This window comes from Ailuropoda melanoleuca, chromosome 9, assembly GCF_002007445.2.
Source record: "Ailuropoda melanoleuca isolate Jingjing chromosome 9, ASM200744v2, whole genome shotgun sequence".
Lineage (NCBI taxonomy): Eukaryota > Metazoa > Chordata > Mammalia > Carnivora > Ursidae > Ailuropoda > Ailuropoda melanoleuca.
In genome coordinates this window covers 10060122-10082799 of record NC_048226.1, presented here as the reverse complement: position 1 = coordinate 10082799, position 22678 = coordinate 10060122, and positions in this window count along the sequence as shown.

Sequence of the window (22678 nt, the reverse complement as noted above, 5' to 3'; positions counted from 1 at the left end):
TTCCATACAAATTTAAGGACTATTTGTTCCAGTTCTTTGAAAAATGTCCTCGGTATTTTGATCGGGATAGCATTGAAAGTGTAGATTGCTCTGGGTAGTATGGACATTTTAACTATGTTAATTCTTCCAATCCATGAGCATGGAATATTTTTCCATCTTTTTATGTCTTCCTCAATATCTTTCAAAAGTGATCTATAGTTTCTAGCATATAGGTCCTTTACGTCTCTGGTTAAGTTAATTCCAAGGTAACGTATGGTTTTTGGTGTTATTGTAAATGGGATGGATTCCCTAATTTCTCTTTCTTCAGTCTCGTTATTCGTGTATAGAAATGCAACTGATTTCTGGGCATTGATTTTGTATCCTGCCACCTTACTGAATTGTTCTATAACTTCTAATAGTTTGGGAGTGGATTCCTTTGGGTTTTCCATATAGAGTATCATGTCATCTGCAAAGAGAGACAGTTTGACTTCTTCTTTGCCGATTTGGATACCTTTGATCCCTTTTTGTCTTCTGATTGCTGTTGCAAGGACTTCTAGTACTATGTTGAATAATAGTGGCGAGAGTGGGCATCCTTGTCGTGTTCCTGATCTTAAGGGAAAGGCTTCCAGCTTTTCCCCATTGAGAATAATGCTTGCAGTAGGCTTTTCATAGATGGCTTTTATGAGATTGAGAAATGTACCCTCTATTCCTACACTCTGAAGGGTTTTAATCAGGAAAGGATGCTGTATTTTGTCAAATGCTTTTTCTGCATCAATTGAGAGGATCATATGGTTCTTGAGTCTTTTCTTGTTGATATGATGTATCACATTGATTGATTTGCGAGTGTTGAACCATGCTTGCATCCCAGGTATGAATCCCACTTGGTCATGATGGATAATCCTTTTAATGTACTGTTGGATTCTATTAGCAAGGATCTTGTTGAGGATTTTGGCATCCATATTCATTAGAGAAATCGGTCTGTAATTCTCCTTTTTGAGGGGGTCTTTGCCTGGTTTGGGGATCAAGGTAATATTAGCCTCATAGAATGAGTTTGGTAGCTTTCCTTCTGTTTCTATTTTTTGAAATAGCTTTAGGAGAATAGGTATTATTTCTTCTTTGAATGTTTGGTAGAATTCCCCAGGAAAACCGTCTGGGCCTGGAGTTTTATTATTTGGAAGGTTGTTTATCACTGACTCAATTTCTTCATAGTTAATTGGCCTATTTAAGAAATCTATTTCTTCCTGTTTCAGTCTTGGTAGTTTATAGGTTTCCAGGAAGGCCTCCATCTCTTCCAGATTGTTTAGTTTTTTGGCATATAGCTGTTGATAAAAGTTTCTAATAATCCTTGCAATTTCAATGGTGCTGGTCGTGACCTCTCCCTTTTCAGTCATAATTTTAATAATCTCAGTCCTTTCTCTTTGTTTTTGGACAAGTTTTGCCAGTGGTCTATCAATTTTATTGATTCTCTCAAAGAACCAGCTCCTCGTCATGTTTATTTGGTCTACTGTACTTCTGGTTTCTAATTGATTGATTTCTGCTCTAATTTTGGTCAACTCCCTTTTATTCACCCAACCATTGTTAGAAATGTTGCGGCTGTGGGGTTTACTCGAAGTGGACCCGTCAGCACAGAACGGGGTCCACTGCTACGTGCAGTGTCTGGGGACTAGGTGAGCTGAGCTGCCTGCCTGTCATTCCGAGCCTGTTTCCCTCGCAGATCGTGAGCCTGACAGCAGAGACGATTTTCTAAGTTTATCACTGTATTCCAGGCGTGCCGCCGGATGCCTGGCACACAGTAGTTGCTCAACAATTAGCATGCTGTATTAGAAAGTTTGACATTTCATTATTCACTTCAATAGAGCTGCTTGATTGTATTAATTTTAAATACACTAGCGGGGTTCCATAAATCATTTAAAGAAGCATGCTTTTTTCAAGAGAATTACATAAAAACAAAACCTTCTGATCCCTGGAGGATTTATTCATTTCACACACACCTTCTCTTCCCGGCATATAGGGAAATCGGTCCATGAAAACTAAAGATGTCCCAAGGGGAGATTTTAAGCTGGCAACCAAGATTTCAGAATCCAATAAAACAAAAAAAAAAGGTAAAACTGAATCTCAAATTATACAAACTAAACAACTGTATACACCAAAGCACTCATTTAGGGGCACCTGGGTGGCTCAGTCGGTTAAGCATCTGCCTTCAGCTCAGGTCATGATCTCAGGGTCCTGGGATCAGTTTAATTATTTTTATTACTATCCAACCTCAACTCCTGGCTTGTTTATTTTCAGGGCATTAGGTTGCGTATGGATTGACCTCATAGAATGTTTCATATTTTTTGTGAGATCCACAGTTTTTATAAAGTTCTTTGTTTGCTGCATTCTTTTATACTTAAATATCATATATCATTCTACAACACAGCCATGGGGTTTTCAGTAAGCCTTAAAACACCTTAGAGGATTTCAAGTTTCAGGCCTGATGAACTATCGAAGACAAAGTTACTGTGATATAAATACACACACCCATATACGCACACACACAGAGATACACGCATGGGTGAATGAGGATGTCTGGACCTGTGCTTTTTTAATTTATTTTTTATAATTTTTTATTTTATTATGTTATGTTAGTCACCATACAGTACATCATTAGTTTTTAGTGTCCCATGATTCATTGTTTGCGTATAACACCCGGTGCTCCATGCAACATGTGCCCCCCTTAATACCCATCACCAGGCTAACCCATCCCCCCACTCCCTCCCCTCTAAAACCCTCAGATTGTTTCCTGGAGTCCATAGTCTCTCATGGTTATCTCCCCCTCTGATTCCCGTTCCCTTCATTTTTCCCTTCCTTCTCCTAATGTCCTCCATGCTATTCCTTATGTTCCACATATAATTGAAACCATATGATAACTGTCTTTCTCTGCTTGATTTATTTCACTTAGCATAATCCCCTCCAGTCCCACCCATGTCAATGCAAATTGTGGGTATTCATTGTTTCTGATGGCTGAGTAATATTCCATTGTATATATGGACCACATCTTCTTTATTCATTCGTCTGTTGAAGGGCATCTCGGCTCCTTCCACAGTTTGGCTATTGTGGACATTGCTGCTATGAACATTGGGGTGCATGTGCCCCTTCTTTTCACCACATCTGTATCTTTTGGGTAAATACCCAGTAGTTGTGACTTGTGCTTTTATAACCTTACCTGGACTTATTATTTAAGTGGCCAACTACCCCCAGTCCCCTAATAGCATCAGCAAGACAGGCAGGCTTAGCGGAGGGCTTTCTAAATGTGTTTTGAAGGTTTGCATATATATTTTCTCATTTATCAAGCCAAACTGAAATAATAAGCTATACTTTGGGCAGCCTATGGCGGCCTTATGAAATTGTGATGATTTGTTTCTGAGATACAGTACAGTACAAATTCCATGGCAATCTTCCCCGAATTTTAATAAGGGTGAAAGGAAGACTTAATTAAAGAGTTCTTTGTGGCTTTAAAAAGAAAAAAAAAACCCACAGCCATCTGCAGGCACTTCTTCATGGCGTCTTATCGCTATGGTGCAGACACAGTCCAATCTTTATCGTGTGTGGCAGGAGGTGAGGTGCAGAGACACATGCAAACAATGGCGATGCACATATTTTTAAGGACACCACACTGTTGGCTTCTCTTCAGGCGTCTAACCCCAGGTGGAGTTCCCTCTGTGCTTAGTTGCAAGATGCTATTTTTAAAGTATGGCTTTTCCTTACCCCTCTCTCTAAGCATCCTGGTCATTGCATTTGGAATGTGGCCTTTTCGAGACCATAAATTTTGCTAATTTGGCTAGTTTTAGGATAGTTTTATTTCAAAAGTCCACATGGGGACTAAAGAGTATTTAAGAGAATTTAGCTTCCGTTGTGATTTCTCCATTACTTACCCATTGACTATGACCAATATAAAAGCTGTGTAACCTGAATGCTTAATGATAGAAACTGAATTTTTGAAATGAGGGTACAACTCAATGAAGGAATGCTTGCCCTTCAACTGTGAGAAATGATTTTGAAGAAATGATTTGCATGTTTACCATGCAAACAGGTCTACAATGTGTTAAGTGAAAAGAAAAAAGCCACATGCATGGCATGATCTAAGTTTGCTTAAAACACAAATGAAAAATGTTAATATTATGGGTCATTTTCACTCCTTTTCCTTATCTGCAGGCCCTGCATAATCTACAGCAAATAGGTATTATTTTGTAATTATGCAAAAAGGTCCTTAAGATGTAAGCTACGTGTTGGTTGTAGAGAAGATGGAAAAGAACCCTCACCCTGTCTCTCCTGCCGAACGAGTCTACAGAGCTTGAATAGCAAGCAAGGAGGAGGTTCTGAGAACTCTAACCACGGATGGTAGCAGGTCGGTCGGGGGAAGAAGACCAGACTTTGAAGTCCCACTGAACCAGCAGTGAATTTATCATTTTTTCCCTCTAATAGCCAGCCAGGAATCAAAGGCAACCTGAAGCCCAGAAATACACACCAGGGATAGACAGAGAGAGCATCACGAGAACATCTCCCTTTCTTGTGTGTAGAGTGGAAAAAGGTCAAAGCAATTCAGGAAAACCCTGGGTGGTTCTTCTTCTTTCCTCTTCTTCTTGGTGTGTGTGGTTTCTCTCCTCTCCCATAGCCACCTCCAAGCAATCCTTTGGTGGTACCAGTTGATGGCACAGTGACAGCAATGGCAGTGGGCAGGCACCTAAAACTCTGGGGAAGGGCAACCATCTCTCTGATCAAAGGGATTGTGGTCTCAAGAGTGTGCAGTGAACACATGTAGCTCTATATTCCTTGGCCCTCTCTCTTCCCATCACTTGGCCGTGGACATTGGCACAGTTGCAGGAAGTTCATGGAACAGCAAAGAAACTAATGCCCCAGATTTCTGGTCAGAGAACTGGGAAGAAAAATTCCAGAGAACAATAAAGTGTTGATGGGGATGCAGAGAGGTGAGTGATTCCATAAAGTTGAGTATGAACTCCTGATTACACTTCCCACCTGCCCATGTGCTGAGCCAGCATATCACAGGCTTTGAGAACTGAGCATAGGGTCACAAATAAGCCATCCCAATTGACCTGAGTAGTGCTGAAAATACTTTCAAAACACAACTGGGTGGAAACCAGAACTCAGAGAAAGCAGGTCAGCATTTATGTCCCAAACCTCGTCTGGTGGTAGCCTACCAAAACAACGCCAACAACAGCAACAACAGGAACTACCAAACCAACCTTCTCTATAGAACTGAAACAAGACCCAAGATCTCCCAGCATCATATTTGGAATGCCCAGGCTATAATCCAAAATTAATCAGCATACAAAGAATGAGGACAGCCTTAATTCACAATGGAAAAGATAATCAACAGATGTCAGCCCTGAGGTCACACAGATGTTGGAATTAAGAATTTAAAGCAGCTTTTGTAGCCATGCTCCCCAAAGTAGATGGCCTAAACATGCTAAATAATAGATGGAGAATGTCAGGATCCCTAAAAAACAAAACAACACCCCAACACTCAAATATATACCGTCTTCAAGAGACCCTGTTTATACATGTAGGTTAAAGGTGAGTGGGTGGGCAAAGATATGCATACTTGCATACATGAATCAAAAGCAAGCTGGAGTGTCCACACGAATGTCAGACAAAGTAGACTTCAGAACAAGAAAAATTACCTGGACTGAAGAGGACATAACATACTGGCAAAAAGGCCAATTCATTAAGACTCGTAATAATTGAAATATGTATTTCAATACATATTGTATTACATATGTGATACAATACATAACACCACAGCCTCAAGATATATGAAGCAAAAACTGATAAGCCCGGAAAGAGGAATGAACAAATTCATAATTATAATTGAAAACTTTAACTTTCCTTCAGTCATCAATCAAATACACAAATGGAACATCAGCATGGTTATAGGAAAACTGAACATCCCCATAAACTCAGTGCATCCAATTAAGATTTCTAGAACATTCCACCCAACAATAGCATAATACACATTCTTGTGAAGTACACATGGAACATTCATCAAGAGAGACTATTATTGGGTCATAAAACAAATGTTGACAAATTTAAAGAATTTAACCAAGTGTATTCTCTGACCATAATAGAATTAAGCTAGAAATTACCAAGAGAAATGTATCAATGGATCAAGGATAGTATTTTCAACAAATGGTGTTGGAATCAATAAACATTTATATGCAAAAACCTAAAACTCTGCGTAAACCTTATGCCATAAACAAAAACTCAAAATGGATTATAAATCTAATATAAAACATAACATAAATATAACGTAAATCTAAATATGAAATATAAAACATTTAGAAGAAAATGTAGGACAAAACCTCATGACCTGGAGTTAAGCAGAGACGTCTTAAAATGCCATTAAAAACACAATCTATAGAAGAAAAGTTATCAATAAATTAGATTTTTATCGAAAATAAACATTGTGTGGGGCCCCTGGTTGGTGCAGTTGGTTAAGTGCCCAACTCTTGGTTTCAGTTCAGTTCATGATCTCAGGGTCGAGAGATGGAGACACCCTCCCCCATCATTGGGCTCCGTGCATAGCAGGAAGTCTGCTTTAGATTCCCTCTCTCCTTTCCCCTCTGCCCCCCCATGCACTCTCTCTCTCTAAAATAAATAAATAAATCTTGGGGCACCTGGGTGGCTCAGTTGGTAAAGTGTCTGCCTTCAACTCAGTTCATGATTCCAAGGTCCTGGGATTGAGCCCCACATCAGGCTACTTGCTCAACAGGGAGCCTGCTTCTCCCTCTGCCCTTCCCCCTGTTCATGCTTTCTCTCTCTCAAATAAATAAATAAATAAGATCTTTAAATAAATAAATAAATATATCCTTAAAAAATAAAAATAAACAATAAACATTTTGTGCTATGCAAGATACCATGAAAAAAATGAAAAGACAACCTACACAATAGCAAAAACAAACAAACAAGCAAGCAAAAACATTTCCAAATCACACATCCAATAAAAGGCTTATAATCAGAATATATTTTTTCAAAATTCTCAAAACTTAACAGCAAGAACAGAAACAACCCAATATAGGGGGCGCTTGGGTGGCGCAGTCGTTAAGCGTCTGCCTTAGGCTCAGGGCGTGATCCCTGCGTTCTGGGATCGAGCCCCACATCAGGCTCCTCTGCTGTCAAATAAATAAAATCTTAAAAAAGAAAAAAAGAAACAACCCAATATAAAACACAGGAAAAAGATGAACCGAAGTTTCACCAAAGAGGATTAAGGATGATAAATAAGCCCATGAAGAGATGTTCAGTATCATTTGCTGTTAGGTTACTGTACATTAAAACCACGACGAGAAATCACTGCACACCTGCTAGAAAGTATAAAACATTTTTTTAAAAAACTGACAAACTCAAGTGCTGGGGAAGATATGGAGCAACCTGAGCTCTCACACGTTGCTGGTGAGGATGAAAAATGGTACAGCCAGTCTGCAAAAATAGTTTGGCATTTTCATATAAAGGGAGGAGAAGACATCCAAGTGAAGGTCAATTTTCTGTATGATAATTAAAAAAAAATTTTTTTTAAATGTCAGCATACAGATATCCAAAAGACAAATTTGGTAACACTGTTTTTATTTCATTGACCACATGAGACACTAGTTAATTCACATTTTTCTGAGCATACGGGTTAGGTATTCTCACTTTCTGGTGTTTGGGTGAAATTCTCAATGTCATCTTTTAGTATCAGATAGTTAGATACAGAAAAGATCTATTTCTTGGGATTATATTTACCAAAGCGGCAGAGACATAAAAATAAAGGGCTAGTGACTTCCTCTGCTAGAAGTCTAAGCCGGAAAGTTAATCTCCCATAGGAGACACCACATATTCCTTATTGTGATAGACCAGACTTTTCACAGACTTTTCTGGTAGAACTGATTCATGATCCTAGTTCTGTATAGCAATAGGCCATTCCTATGTTATCAAAACATCACTATGTCTAGGTGAAGGGCACCCCAAGCAGAGGGGAGGGTTTAAGTAGGAGGGAACAAACCTAGCTGAGGAGGTTAAGAAGGCCAGAGGCTGGAGCACACAGATGGAGGACAAGGTGGGAAGGTGGAAGACATAGGCAGAGAGGTCAGATCATACAAGATCTGAAGAACAGCAGGAACAGTAGGAACACTTTGATGGTCTTTCAAGTAACATGATCGAATTTATTACCCCCTTACATGTTTTCTTTTAATTGCAGTAAAATATACAGAACATAAAATTTACCATTTTAATCATTTTTATGTGTACGTTCAGTGGCAGTAGGTATATGGCTATACTGTTGTGTAACTATCACCACCGACCATCTCCAGAACTTTGTTCATCTTCCCAAACAAAAAAATTCCATATCCAGTGAACACTAATTGCCCTCTCTCCTCTTCCCCAAGCCCCCAGCAACTATTGCTCTGCTTTTTGTCTCTATGTGTTTGACTACTCTAGATAACTCCTATAAATGGAATTATAAATATTTTTTCTCCTATAATTAGCTTATTTTAATTAGCATAATGATTCAGAGTTCATCCGTGTAGAAGCATGTGTCAGAATTTCCTTATTTAAGGCTGAATAATATTGCATGGTATGTACTATAACACACATTGTTTATCTATCCATCAATGGATATTTGGATTGCTTCCACTTTTTGGCTGTTATAAAAAATGTCTCTATGAACATGGACATACAGATATCTGTCCAAATTTATGCCTTCGATTCCTTTGGGTATCTACCCAGAAGTGGAATTGCTGGATCATATGGTAACTCTATGTTTAATTTTGGGGGGCATCTCAGTACTGTTTTCCATAGTGGCCAGATTTGTTTTTCAAAGACCATTCCACCTATGGTTCAATAAATAGATGAATGGGTCTAGAATGTTTCTGAGGGGACCAGTCAGGAGGTGATTGCAGGAACCCAGGTGAGAGATGGCAGTGGCTTGAATGAGGGTGTTGGTGACAAATGAGACGGAAGAAGACAGACATGAGAGACACTCAGGTACAATTGACAAGACTTTGGGAAGGATGCATATTGTCCACCTGGGGATAAGGATGCAGGTTTCTGCCTTATGTAAGACCCGTGCTAGACACCATGTTTTCATCAAACAATGATGGCCAGTGACCATGTGGGTAGGGCACTCATGGCACTGGGAGAGTTACAGTGAGCTGGGCGACCATCCAGTCTATGGTTGGTGGCTTGGGCTTTGCAACAGAGTTTCCTTCTTTGGCAGATGACAATCCAGTTCAAAAGGTGAAAAAATATTCTTTGCAAAAGTCCTGTGATACAAGTGAGAGGCAAACTAAGAAGGAACTGACATTTTTTAAGAAAACACACAAGTAATTTCCACTTCGCCTGTCACTGCTGCAACAAGCCTGTGTCGTAAGATGTGGTCAGACCCTGTCCATGGCTCTTCTCTGTTTCAGGGACCTCAGGCTCGCATTCCACAGACCATTTCTCAGAAAAAGATCCCAACCACAAAGAAAAATAATTCTCAGAAAGGTATTAGGATACACAAATTACTGATGCAATGGGCTGGGTTGCCAAATTTGGTCAGTTCCACTTTTTTGTTCCCCATTTCGGTGTCTAAGAACTTCACCATCTTGCTGCAGCAAGAATGGAGAAAGAGGAACACCTGCCACAGTGTGGCTCCCCCTTGCCTTCCAGCACGCAGCCTCTCAGGAACACACAGACCCGAGAATGCAGCCATAGAGCCACAAAAGGCCAGGAAATGTGCTGCAAAGTTTATGCCTATTAGCTTATTTAATCTTCACAAAAACCATGTGACATTCTGATAGCTCATTTCCGTCATTTTACACATGAGAGAAGTGAAAGTTCAGACACATGGAGTTATGGTTCCAAGTCCCAAATCCAGTAGGCACAGAACTGGGTCCCCATCCCCCTTTACACTCTGCCAGATGAGTGTTAATGGGAATAGATGCTCTGGAGGTGAGTATATAAAAAGACTGCCTGGATTGGCAGTGTTCTGGGACATAAGAGGAGTGGGATTTGGATGGTACCTTGAAAGGAAGGCTTTTCATTGGTAGGGCGGAGGAATTGAAGGAGTGGAGGACATGGTTGGAGAGTCCCCAGTGATTGAGGGAAGCGAGGGAGGGAGGATTTAGGTGAAGGAACTCGGAATGAACTCTCAGCAGTGGGGAGACACTGAAGAGTTCTGAGCAAGGGGGTGACATGAGCTAAATACTTGTAACCCTTAAAAAATAGAGCAAGGGTTATAGTCTCTGTTTCAGCTAAGGCCTGATGATATTAGATGCCACAACCCAAAGTGAAGTGTAAGAACACCTATCTATTTTTTTCCAGCTTGATTGAGATATAATTGACATAAAGCAGAGCGTAAGTTTAAGGCATACAACGTGATGATGTGATACACATAGATATTGAACATGATTATAACTATCAGGATAGTTAACATCTTCCTCGCCTTACATAATTATCATCTGTGCGTGTATGCGTGTGTGTGTTGAGAACATTAAAGATCTACTCTCTTACCTCTTTCATACCACTTTCAAGTATACAATTCAGAATCATCTAATATAGTCACTATGCTGTACATTAGAGCCCCAGAACTTATTCATCTTACAACTGGAATTGCGTGTCCTTGACCAACATCTCATTTCCCCCAACCCCAAGGCCCCGATAGCAGCCATTCTACTGAAAACATCTCTTTGTATGACTAACACAGATAGTGGCCAAAACCAGGCTTGTGATTCTTAATGCCTGACCCCTACCTGGGTCATAATGGGGTCAGGAAGGAGATAATATTATTTTTAGGACAGAGCCGTCAGTCCTTAACATGAAGTTGAGTTGCGAGGTTGTCAGGACCTGTAAACTGGATGCGGCCACGGGAGAGAACTCTGGCTGAGTCTTCTTAATCCCCCCCAAGAGCACTACCTTCAATGGAGGGAGGACTCCCGGAAGCCTGGAAGCCCAGGGGCTGAGGAGGGGATCCAGACCCAATGCCTAGGAGCTGGAGGCTCCATCAAGGAATTACACATGAGACACCACCAACGGATGGGGGTTCTCTCAAGATCAGTAGCCGGTTTTAACCACCTGCCAAGCCCAGAAAGTATTAGTCAAATAAGAATCTCTGCCCCTTATCTTCCCCTCCCTCCCTGGCACTGAGTTGGAAGCAGCCTAGTGAATTGGGGAGAAGCAATAATAGTTCAGCCTCTTCCTAATGCAGGTGAACAGCTCGCAGTGACTTCAGGTCAAGAGAGGAGAAAAAGTTTCGTTTTGTATGAAGATTGAAGTTTTTGTTACCGTGACAGTTAATTTTACTTGTAAACTTGGCTAGGTCACAGTACCCAGATATCTGGGCAGACATCAGTCCAGATGTCATTGTGAAGGCATTTTTTAGATGAAATTAACATTAAAATATGTAGACTTTGAGTAAAACAGATTATTCTTTATGGTGGGGGTGAGTCTCATCCAATCATTCGGAGGTCTTAAAAGAACAAGACTGAAGGCCCGAGAGAGAGAGAGAGAGAGAGAGAGAGAGAGAGAGAGAGAGAGAGAAAGGGAATTTTGCCTCCAGACCGCCGTCAGAGGCCAACTGCAGCATCGGCTCCTCTGTAGGTCTCTAATCTGTCTGCCATGCAGATTTTGGATTTGCCAGCCTCCATAATCACAGTCACATGAGCCAATTCTAGATAGATAGATAGATAGATAGATAGATAGATAGACAGATAGATAGACAATAGATAATAAAGAGAGAGAAAGACCTATATGAATTTGTTTATAACTATAATTATTAGTCTGTGCAGTAATTATATAACAGAGACTATTTGTGACAAGAAGTGACCAGAGGGTCTCTAATTATCTAAGAATATGATGACAGGCAATGAGGTCTGCCTGAAATTTCATCCAAGGGGTGGGGAAGAATGAACACCATGGGCTGGATTTGAATGGATAGGGGAAAATGCGTTTTTCTGAATCTCAACAATTTACGNAGGTCTCTAATCTGTCTGCCATGCAGATTTTGGATTTGCCAGCCTCCATAATCACAGTCACATGAGCCAATTCTAGATAGATAGATAGATAGATAGATAGATAGATAGACAGATAGATAGACNATATTGTCCACCTGGGGATAAGGATGCAGGTTTCTGCCTTATGTAAGACCCGTGCTAGACACCATGTTTTCATCAAACAATGATGGCCAGTGACCATGTGGGTAGGGCACTCATGGCACTGGGAGAGTTACAGTGAGCTGGGCGACCATCCAGTCTATGGTTGGTGGCTTGGGCTTTGCAACAGAGTTTCCTTCTTTGGCAGATGACAATCCAGTTCAAAAGGTGAAAAAATATTCTTTGCAAAAGTCCTGTGATACAAGTGAGAGGCAAACTAAGAAGGAACTGACATTTTTTAAGAAAACACACAAGTAATTTCCACTTCGCCTGTCACTGCTGCAACAAGCCTGTGTCGTAAGATGTGGTCAGACCCTGTCCATGGCTCTTCTCTGTTTCAGGGACCTCAGGCTCGCATTCCACAGACCATTTCTCAGAAAAAGATCCCAACCACAAAGAAAAATAATTCTCAGAAAGGTATTAGGATACACAAATTACTGATGCAATGGGCTGGGTTGCCAAATTTGGTCAGTTCCACTTTTTTGTTCCCCATTTCGGTGTCTAAGAACTTCACCATCTTGCTGCAGCAAGAATGGAGAAAGAGGAACACCTGCCACAGTGTGGCTCCCCCTTGCCTTCCAGCACGCAGCCTCTCAGGAACACACAGACCCGAGAATGCAGCCATAGAGCCACAAAAGGCCAGGAAATGTGCTGCAAAGTTTATGCCTATTAGCTTATTTAATCTTCACAAAAACCATGTGACATTCTGATAGCTCATTTCCGTCATTTTACACATGAGAGAAGTGAAAGTTCAGACACATGGAGTTATGGTTCCAAGTCCCAAATCCAGTAGGCACAGAACTGGGTCCCCATCCCCCTTTACACTCTGCCAGATGAGTGTTAATGGGAATAGATGCTCTGGAGGTGAGTATATAAAAAGACTGCCTGGATTGGCAGTGTTCTGGGACATAAGAGGAGTGGGATTTGGATGGTACCTTGAAAGGAAGGCTTTTCATTGGTAGGGCGGAGGAATTGAAGGAGTGGAGGACATGGTTGGAGAGTCCCCAGTGATTGAGGGAAGCGAGGGAGGGAGGATTTAGGTGAAGGAACTCGGAATGAACTCTCAGCAGTGGGGAGACACTGAAGAGTTCTGAGCAAGGGGGTGACATGAGCTAAATACTTGTAACCCTTAAAAAATAGAGCAAGGGTTATAGTCTCTGTTTCAGCTAAGGCCTGATGATATTAGATGCCACAACCCAAAGTGAAGTGTAAGAACACCTATCTATTTTTTTCCAGCTTGATTGAGATATAATTGACATAAAGCAGAGCGTAAGTTTAAGGCATACAACGTGATGATGTGATACACATATATATTGAACATGATTATAACTATCAGGATAGTTAACATCTTCATCGCCTTACATAATTATCATCTGTGCGTGTATGCGTGTGTGTGTTGAGAACATTAAAGATCTACTCTCTTACCTCTTTCATACCACTTTCAAGTATACAATTCAGAATCATCTAATATAGTCACTATGCTGTACATTAGAGCCCCAGAACTTATTCATCTTACAACTGGAATTGCGTGTCCTTGACCAACATCTCATTTCCCCCAACCCCAAGGCCCCGATAGCAGCCATTCTACTGAAAACATCTCTTTGTATGACTAACACAGATAGTGGCCAAAACCAGGCTTGTGATTCTTAATGCCTGACCCCTACCTGGGTCATAATGGGGTCAGGAAGGAGATAATATTATTTTTAGGACAGAGCCGTCAGTCCTTAACATGAAGTTGAGTTGCGAGGTTGTCAGGACCTGTAAACTGGATGCGGCCACGGGAGAGAACTCTGGCTGAGTCTTCTTAATCCCACCCAAGAGCACTACCTTCAATGGAGGGAGGACTCCCGGAAGCCTGGAAGCCCAGGGGCTGAGGAGGGGATCCAGACCCAATGCCTAGGAGCTGGAGGCTCCATCAAGGAATTACACATGAGACACCACCAACGGATGGGGGTTCTCTCAAGATCAGTAGCCGGTTTTAACCACCTGCCAAGCCCAGAAAGTATTAGTCAAATAAGAATCTCTGCCCCTTATCTTCCCCTCCCTCCCTGGCACTGAGTTGGAAGCAGCCTAGTGAATTGGGGAGAAGCAATAATAGTTCAGCCTCTTCCTAATGCAGGTGAACAGCTCGCAGTGACTTCAGGTCAAGAGAGGAGAAAAAGTTTCGTTTTGTATGAAGATTGAAGTTTTTGTTACCGTGACAGTTAATTTTACTTGTAAACTTGGCTAGGTCACAGTACCCAGATATCTGGGCAGACATCAGTCCAGATGTCATTGTGAAGGCATTTTTTAGATGAAATTAACATTAAAATATGTAGACTTTGAGTAAAACAGATTATTCTTTATGGTGGGGGTGAGTCTCATCCAATCATTCGGAGGTCTTAAAAGAACAAGACTGAAGGCCCGAGAGAGAGAGAGAGAGAGAGAGAGAGAGAGAGAGAGAGAGAGAGAAAGGGAATTTTGCCTCCAGACCGCCGTCAGAGGCCAACTGCAGCATCGGCTCCTCTGTAGGTCTCTAATCTGTCTGCCATGCAGATTTTGGATTTGCCAGCCTCCATAATCACAGTCACATGAGCCAATTCTAGATAGATAGATAGATAGATAGATAGATAGATAGACAGATAGATAGATAATAGATAATAAAGAGAGAGAAAGACCTATATGAATTTGTTTATAACTATAATTATTAGTCTGTGCAGTAATTATATAACAGAGACTATTTGTGACAAGAAGTGACCAGAGGGTCTCTAATTATCTAAGAATATGATGACAGGCAATGAGGTCTGCCTGAAATTTCATCCAAGGGGTGGGGAAGAATGAACACCATGGGCTGGATTTGAATGGATAGGGGAAAATGCGTTTTTCTGAATCTCAACAATTTACGTAGCAACGACACAAACAAAATAGAATCCAATAAAATGAACTATAGAACACAGGAGGGAGAGATCCCATTTAGGGGGCTGCTATAATAGTCTATAAAGGCGGCAATAGAGATTTTAGCTCAGAGGTGACAGTAAAAACGGACAATGGTGGTAAATGGTGGAGGCACCAGGGAAACTATTTGAGAGGATGTGATGGATTAGGTGAGAGCCAGGCAGTAAAAGAAGTTGTGTAGGGAGAGAGAAATAGTGATATCAAAAAGGTAAACTGAAGCCAGAAGGCTCTAATGAGCCAAGGAGGCAAGGAGGTGACCAGAGAGGAAATGACCAGGAGGCAATATCCAGCTGGCCCCATATGAGCTCAAAACTAAAGATTCGCAAAGGTAATCACGCCTTGGAATCACAAGGAAGGTGTTATAGTGGGAGAGGCACACATTGTTGAGAAATGTGGAAGGGAAGGGATGAGAGATGGATCCAGGGCTCGAGGGGCCCACAGTTTTACAATTGAGAGGGCCATCTTTAAGAAAAAGAACACACACAAACACAAAATGGACTACAAAGATGAACATTTACTTACAATCAAAACACGTTATACATTTTTAAAGAGTTGATGAGTCCTACCTATGCCACAACATACTTAAAAAAAAATGGCATGATATTTTTAGGTTGAACTTTCTNTTGAGAGGGCCATCTTTAAGAAAAAGAACACACACAAACACAAAATGGACTACAAAGATGAACATTTACTTAAAATCAAAACACGTTATACATTTTTAAAGAGTTGATGAGTCCTACCTATGCCACAATATACTTAAAAAAAAATGGCATGATATTTTTAGGTTGAACTTTCTTTTTTTTTTTTTTTAAGATTTTTTGTTTATTTATTTGACAGAGATAGACAGCCAGCGAGAGAGGGAACACAAGCAGGGGGAGTGGGAGAGGAAGAAGCAGGCTCCCAGCAGGGGAGCCCGATGTGGGACTGGATCCCAGAACACTGGGATCATGCCCTGAGCCCAAGGCAGACGGCTAACGACTGCGCCACCCAGGCACCCCTAGATAGAACTTCCTGACATGCCTTTTCCCTACAGCCTTCGCTACACAATCACAGATCACCTCTTCATGGAGCCACAATTTCATAACAATATCATTTTTCGTTGATAGAACAGGAAGCTAATTCGCTTTTATAAGATGGTTGTTGGAAATTGAACTGCCATCGTCGTGGTAATGTCAACCTCAGACATTGACACACACAAAGCCTCGACTTCTCCCACTGAAGTCGTCCCTGGTGGCAAATATTCTAAGAAAATCTCTTTTAAAAAAAAAAAGTTCTCTTTTGCTCAATTCCCATCAAAAAAATTTAAACATAATAGTATACTTCATATTTTAAGTACATCCCTGAGAGACAAGAGTATCTGTTTGACTAGTCAAATTGCTCATATCTGATGATTAGAAGGATTTTCCGCAGATAAGCTCCTCATATAGTAAATTACAAACCATGCTTCTTCTCCAGTATCCACATTACTTATGCACCAGGTGCCTTGGGACACACTCATGTCACCATAGGACATTTGGCCTGACAACTTCGTGTCAAGAGATCAGATGAATCAGAGTGGGAGGGAGTTGCCCTCCCCACACCAGGTGGGCTAGACACAACTTAACTGTGCTCAGAAAGGATTCGAACCATTATAAATAGACCTTACCACACTCAACTACTCAACTTTCCTTTCGCCAAATCCCGAAAGTGCCCACGACCACTCTCNCTTTCCTTTCGCCAAATCCCGAAAGTGCCCACGATCACTCTACCACCAGCCAACAAGAGAGGAAATGCAAGGGAAGAGGTCTGTATTTTACAAATATGGCAATATCATCTGACGGCATGAATATGTTTCCAGGCTCCTCGTAGAATCTGGGAAGGAGTGTGTACAATGAAGGGCCCTGAAGCTTAGGCTCCATTCGTTTCATGGTAAATCTGCATCTCATTAGGACAGAACCTGGAGGGGCAGCCATCCTTGGGAAATGAGAGACAGAGAAATTACCACAATTAAATTCCAATTTACGATAATTGGGGTTTTTTTCATGGGGGTTTACAGGGCAGATTTTCCACTTATTTATTTGTTTCCTTTTATTTATTTTTATTTACATATCAGCCATTCATTGACCCTTTGCTAGGCACTAAGGGTATACAAAAATATGTGACTCTCAGATCCCTTTGAGACTAGCTGCGTGAACAAATGCACTGCAGTGTATTCAATGGTAGGAGGCCCAGATGGAGAGCAACCAGCTGCTGGGGCTAGGAGAGTTTTGGGGGCCCAAGGCAGGCTTCCTAGCCAGTTGCACACCTTGAGTATCAAAGGGCCGCACGAGTTTGCCAGGTGAACGAAGAGGGCAGATGCTTTCCAGGCAGAGGAGGCTGGGTGCACATGAACTGAGGTGATACAGCAAAGAGTTCAAGGGAGAGCAATTGCTGTGCTAAGGCCAGATTCCAGGGTGCACGATGGGGCAGGGCTGGAAAGGAGGCCAGCGCAGAACGAAGAGCTTGGCAGAAAGGTCTGGGCACAGGGCAGCTGCAGCAGTGAGCCCACAGGCTAAAAGTCCGGAGAAGACAAAAGAGCTGTCTGAGGTTGTGATGAGGTTTTAATGGCTATGTTAGGACTTGATGTAATTTACTGGGTGTTGAGTTTGATAAAGACATAGAATTTCTAATACGAAGGCTTAGACTTTCATGTAACTATAATTGTAATGAACTCATTAGAGAAACTTTTAAATACAAATTAGAAGTAGGAGAACCCCCATATTGAACCCCCATTACCCGGCTTCAATAATAATCAACATTTTGCCCATCTTACATAAATACCATTCAAGAGATTAATTGATAAAACTTATTATAGAACTCCAATAATTATAAAAGTATAACAATAATGTATGAATTAATACATTTTGGGTGGTATCTCAGATAACTGAGGAGAAAAGAATATTCAGTAAATAATGTGGGGCACCTAATTAATCATTTGGGAAAATAAGTAAGTTCAATTTATAGCTCACAGTATATTTAAACGATGTAATGGGTGAAAAATTTTTAAATGACATAAAAATTAGAATAAAACATAGCTGCATATTTATCTAATTGTAAGGCTGAAAAGAACTTTCTAGGCATTAATTGAACAGAAAAATAATTACAAAAGAAAAAATGTGTAGTTTTCACCAAAAATGTTTCTGGAAAACCTCCTGCAAACCAATGAAGGTGAAAAGTAGATTGAGAGAAAAATGACAAGATCAAAAATAAAAGACTCATGGGGCACCTGGGTGGCTCAGTGGTTAAGCGTCTGCCTTCGGCTCAGGGAGTGATCCCAGGGTCCTGGGATTGAGTCCTGCATCAGGCTCCTCTGCTAGGAACCTGCTTCTTCTTCTCCCACTCCCCCTGCTTGTGTTCCCTCTCTCGCTGGCTGTCTCTCTCTTTGTCAAATAAATAAATAAAAATCTTTAAAAAAAAAAAAAGGAAAAAAAAGACTGATTACAAAGAGTTTGTTCCTTTACATTATGAAATCCCCTTACAAATTCACAGAAGAATGACAAATGCCAATAAAACAAATTAGCAAAGAACATGAACAGACAAAGCTCAGCAGAAAAAAGTTAAATCACATAACCATATAGAGCGAAAAAAATAACTCTTGCTAATCAAGTAAATTACAATGAAACTGAAAGTACACTTTGGCTAATCAAAAGTGACAAAATTAGTTTTCAAAGAACATGTTTTGCATGGATGGCAATACTAGAAATTGCATGCTTTCTGTACCCATAATGGAATGTAAACCACTACAGTCTTCCTAGAGTGCAATTTGACAATTTTTTTCTTTTCTTTCTTTTCTTTCTTTTCTTTCTTTTCTTTCTTTTCTTTTCTTTTCTTTCCTCTTCTTTTAAGATTTATCTATTAATAAGAGAGAGAAAGCATGCAGAGGGAGGGGCAGAAGGAGAGGGAGACAAGCAGACTTCCCACTGACTGGAGAGCCCACTCAGGGCTCGACCTCAGGACCCCAAGATCATGACTTGTGCTGAAATCAAGAGTCAGACTCCTAGCCAACTGAGCCACGCAGGTGCCCTGACAGACAGTTTCTATCAAGAAGTCTACAAACTTAGATGCACTGACCCATTAATTCCACCCTTTGTAATTAGCTTAAAATACTCAAAGATGTATACAGAGATATTTGCACAAGGATGTTGATTTTAGTGTTGACCATAACAGGGAAATGTTGGCAGTGTTATAAATATTCAATGGGCAAATATTGAAATGTATTGTGATTGTGGTAAATTCATGCATGGAGTATGATGCGGCTATTTAAAAAATCACATTTTCAAATTCTTTAATGACATAGAGCATTGCTCCTAATGTTTTATGTATTGTGAAAATTATATGACCCAATTTTAATTTAAAAACAGATGTGCGTATGCATAGCTGTAGTTTACATATATATATTTATGACGATACAGAACAAAAAGCCTGGCATTAAATACACTAAAATGTTAACCATGCTTGTCTCTTAGAAATAAGAATCTGGGTGACTATTTTTATTTTACATACTTTTCTGTATTTTCTACCATGAACGTGCATTACATTTATAATCATAAAAAGAATATCCTTTGTTTATGCAAGTTCATTTGTTTGTGTTCTGTTCCTAAAATGATTTCAATATTGAAAAAGGAATAGACTCATTACTTCACAAATATGAAGAACAGCATCAGAATCTGTAATGTGAATATTTGTTTGCCTGGGGGGCATGCTTTCCAAATCAAGAACCGCACAAATGAATAAAGAAGGCAGCCGATTTGGAGCCTGACGGCGTACTTTGATTTCATGCATAATATTGAGACGTGTATAGTTATCTGCAACATATGACCTTAGTGCCCAGTGTCATGAATCAGTTTGCTTTTCTAGTTTCTGTTTTGCCATGCATATGTATTGAAGCATGTCTGACCCTTCAAGGAAAAGGAAACCCACTGTGCTGGGTCCCTTACAGACATCTTCTAGCCTGAGATGGTCACTTCCAGAAATAGGAAACATTTCTTTTTGGGGTGATGTGTTCTGGTTTTAAATAATTGTGCAAGAAAGGATAGTCAGGTAGAATCTGGTTGTCTGCAAATTCCTCTCCCAGGGGCTACCCTTACAATCCTAAAGGTGAGCATTTCCATCTACCTCCAAGTTTCTTTTCTCCGTTTTGGACATCCTTAGTTCCTTGAAATTTTCCACATCCAGTGCAATTTCCCAAACCCCTCCCTCTGCTGTTATGGTTATATTGCCCTTCTCCGTTGTCCGGAAATGTGGTACCGGATGTGTGCATGGACTTCAGATGTGATTTGACCTGTGCAGCACGCAGGGGCGCTGTCCTCTCCCTGGATGGAAATAAACACCAGCAGTGCAGGCCAAAGTTGCCTTAGCTCTCCTGGAGTTCCAGCCGGCACCCTTCATGCACGGACGTAGGGTCAACAAGACAAAAGAAATAAAAAATCTTCCCAAGTTCTTTTCATACAAAGCTTTTGTATTATACACTCAGGCCACCATAGCAAAATATCACTGAACAGGTGCTTACACAACAGAGATCTATTTCTTCACAGCTCTGAAGGCTGAAAGTCCAAGATCAAGGTGCCAGCCCATTCAGTTCCCAGGGAGAGCCCTCTTCCTGGCTTGCAGCCAGCCCCCTTCCTGCTGTGTCCTCACATAGCTTGTTCTCTCTGTGCATGAGGAGAGAGAGCGTGCACTCTTTCTCTTCTTATAAGGACACTAAGCCTATCCAATTAGGGCCCTAACCTTAGGTATTCAGTGAAAGGCTCCGTCTCCAAACACTCACATTGGAGGTCGGAACTTCAACATATGAATTTGAGGGGGCCACAATTCAGTCCAAAGTACTTTTGTACAAAAGTCAAGAGAAATTCATGTAAATGTTTCCACTCTTGCCCACTCACAATGGGCAACAGAACAACCAGAATGACGATTTAAAAAAAAAAACAAAAACACAAGTCAAATCAAGTCACTGCAGTGCTCCAAACTCCCCCAGGATATTACCTTTGTACCCAAAATAAAATCCAAACTCCTAATGGTCACCTACCAGGCCCTTGTCATTTGGCCTTTCTCATCTTCCCAAGTGCCTCTCCTCCCTCCAGCCCTATCTCCCTGCAGTCCCCAGACTGGCCTTCCATCCATCCTGTATCCCCATCCATCCTGTCCCAGACCCTGATGCTTCCCATGGTCTTCCCCAGAGACTCTTGCCTGCCGTGCTCCCTACATCCCACCTTAGACTTTCACTCAATCATCGCCTCCCTGGCCCCTCCATCTGGCCAAGCCCCTTATCTTTCTTTATTTGTTTTCACACAGAGATGCCTATCATGACCTGAAATTATACTTCACATTTATTTGTTTACTGTGTATCTCTTCTATCTCTTTTCTTTTCTTTTTTTTTTTTTTAATCTTATTTAGCACTATACCTCCAAATCCTACAAGAGTGCCTGGCTCATAAAAGATGCTCAAATACTGGGTTGAATTAATGGATCCTGGTGAAGAATTTTGAATTTTTTTCCCTCTTATGTATAGGATTTCACTTTGATCTAGCTGTTTTATTTCCAATCGTTTATTTTTCTGCTCACCATTTTACCTGCCAATATTGTTTTAAATGTGATTCTATCATTTATCATCTTAGATATTTCTCTCAGATATTTCAACTCATGCAAAATGTCAAGTGTTCCCTCTATGCCTCCCTATAAGTATATCAAAAAAATTTTTTTAAATACATGCAAGGTCTTTACAGGCTGTGAGGTATCAAGCACACATTAGTTACAAAGTTTGTGTTATTTGTATGATGTATGTGGCTATTATGTAAGTACTATGTACAACTATGCGATTATTATGTATTATGGACTACACGTGATTTCAGCAGTCCCCCCCTTATCCATGGGGGATATGTTCCAAGACTCCCAGTGGATGCCTGAAACCTCAAAGCCATCTCTAATTTGGTCACAGAAGAGTGGATGATGTTATTTTTATCCAGTCCAGGGGTGTGACAAATGGCACTCCTGAAGAGATAAATGCCTTTATCTTACACAACCAAAAGGAAGGATGAAGATGGGGGAAAAATGATTTAACACAAGGGACTTTACATATGTTACCTTCTTTCATCCTCAAAACAACTCTCCATTTTACTGAATTTTACAAAAAATAAAGTAAAGCTCAGAGAGGTTTTGTAACACACCAAGCTAGAATGTGACAAAGTAATAGGTCCCTCTGACTCTTAAACTCTTGCTCTTTCCAATATACCCATTGTCTCCCCCTGCTTCTTTAGATGGGTACTGTTACTCAAGCAGCCATGAGAGATCCACCTGGAGGACTTTTAAAGGGGTGAGAGGCAATTCTCACTGACCATGTCTGTGTAGACATTCTGCTCAGCACTAAAAGGACACAGAGATAAACATCTCAAGAAGCTCAGAATTTAATGCAAGACCTTTTTAAAGTTGGATTGCACTTATGTTTTTGTTTTTTGGGTTTTTTCCTTTTTTCTTTTTTTTTAAAGATTTTATTTATTTATTTGACAGAGATAGAGACAGCCAGCGAGAGAGGGAACACAAGCAGAGGGAGTGGGAGAGGAAGAAGCAGGCTCACAGTGGAGGAGCCTGATG